Source organism: Pteropus vampyrus, unplaced genomic scaffold (genome assembly GCF_000151845.1).
Source record: "Pteropus vampyrus isolate Shadow unplaced genomic scaffold, Pvam_2.0 Scaffold54, whole genome shotgun sequence".
Lineage (NCBI taxonomy): Eukaryota > Metazoa > Chordata > Mammalia > Chiroptera > Pteropodidae > Pteropus > Pteropus vampyrus.
Window position 1 is genome coordinate 5095504 of NW_011888835.1, and position 2288 is coordinate 5097791.

A 2288-nucleotide genomic window follows, 5' to 3' on the forward strand; every position below is an offset into this window, starting at 1 on the left:
ATCAGCTAGGGTTCTTAGCTGCAAGTGACTGAATCTAATTGTAACTCTTTCATGTGGAATAGTAATTAAAACAATGAACTGCTCAAGGAATTTCTAGAAAATGATGTTAGGGCCACTTAAAAAGGAATAAACCCCAAAATCACACATGAGAACCAGTATGGTGAGGCCACCACTGCCATCACCTCCAACCAGAAAACACTGCAGCTTGCCCTTTTTAGACCCACTTGCATAGTACACTTCTACTGCTCCACTGCCACCATTCCTCTGCCATTGAGATCCCAGGAGTTTGAGATGCTTTGTAACAGCCATGCTGAGAGAGCTCCTCATAGCCCCGCAACTATTGGGTTGGTACAACTAACTGATGGAACCTAGGTCATGTGCTTGCAAATTGCCTTCAAAGGAGTCTGGGTAAGCTAATATGTGGCACTTTCAACTTCTATAGGACATCGAGCACTGGTTATCTCAATATGCATATATTTTCTATGCAGAAGAAGGAAGTTTAATTCTGTGCAACCATCAATAATGACTAATGTCTTTTATAATTGCAATATAGCTAGTGAAGTATAACAGTAAAAGTATGCTTTGGTTGCTATATGAAGATAGAGGATACTCATCAAGGAATTGGCAAGATTACGTTCATAGTAATGGCTAAAAGTTACGATAGTCCTATACATACATCTCCATTAAAGTCAAGACAAAGAGGCAACAGCAAGAACTGACATTATTCTAGTGCACATTTAGTGCAAGATAACTTTCCAAGCAATAAACCATTCTACCTATTTTGCAGATGTAAAGGCCAAAATCTGGTCAGATTAAGCAATTGTGTCCAGATTCCCAACTGATAACTAACAGGAAAAGGTACCAAGCTAGTATGTTTGATTGCAACAAATCTGCTTTTAATATTATGTCAAACACATCTTAAGATGTACTTGGTCTTGGTCATTCTATCCAGAATTGACCAGAGTCTGGGGCACTTTCTCATGATAATTCTACACATGAGATTGATGGAAAGTTTGAATGCCAAACGTTGCAGATCAAATATTTAGTCAATATGCCGTCTTCTCTAGACAGTGTTAAAAATCTATGGACAAAATCTTATAATTCTTACTTTCTGGATATCATGTACATAAGCCTACCTTGATAGCACATTCTTTATTTATACTCATAAGTACTAATTACGTGGATGTTTTCTTTCAAAGTCAATCACATTTAAGTCATAAACTATAACCCAGTCACCTTAATTAAACTTGGCTGTATCCCAATTCTCCTCTGTCCTACATTTACAAAGCTTAGCATAGGGCAGGTATAACTCTTACATATGGCTAATCTTTTTTCATTATATATTGATTTATAATAGTTTTGTTCCAGAAAAAATATTATTTCTAATTCCTACAAGTGCTCATGGTTGCACTTCACTACAGCCTCTAATATTCAGAAAAGACGATGTATAAACTCGAGACCTGAAAATTTGCATAAATATTGATACAACTGTGCTCCAGAATATAATCACATGAATTATTACAAAACTCGACAAAATTATCTGCCTTATTGAATCTCAGATCCCTCCCTGTTCTTTCCTCCATCTTTCTTCTATGCCAGAGGTAGTTGAGTTCCTATGAATTACATTTCCCAGGCTCCCCTTCTCAGTGGCTTCTTGTAGGTTGTGGTGATGGTAAACACTGACAAAAATTCAGAAAGCAGGACAAAGGAAGGAGGCAGACTATTTGTTCTCTGGCTCTCTTTTGGATTCGTATCTTGGTGATCTCAGATTCTACTAAGACTCTCATAGCATCTCTCTTCCCTTTGTTGCCCCAGCTCGAAGAATTGAAGTAACTCTCAGATTCTGTTAATCCCTGGACTGCTTCATTGTCCCCTATTTGCCCTACTCATCCTCCATCATCTTTGTAACAAATTTCCATATTACAGTCTTTTGACTCAGCTACTTAGTATGGTTCTGTTTTCCTAACTAATCTCAGACTGATACTTCTCTCAGTAGTATTTAAATTGTAAGCAAAAGGAAATATATCATGTGGAAAAAGAAATAAACAGAAAAAATAAAACGATGATGTAATAAGAAATCACTTAAAACTTAAAAAGTCATGTTCCTGTGCAACTGTCAGTAATAGGCTAAAATTGAGAAAAAGTAATGGAAGAAAACTGGGGAAAAAAATCTGTTAGACTGGCTAAAGATAAGCATTCAGTAATTCAGGAGGCACATAGGAGTTTGAGAACATAAAACTGAAAGACAAAGAAGTTCTTCTGGTCAACCTATCATCAGGAGCCTTGTT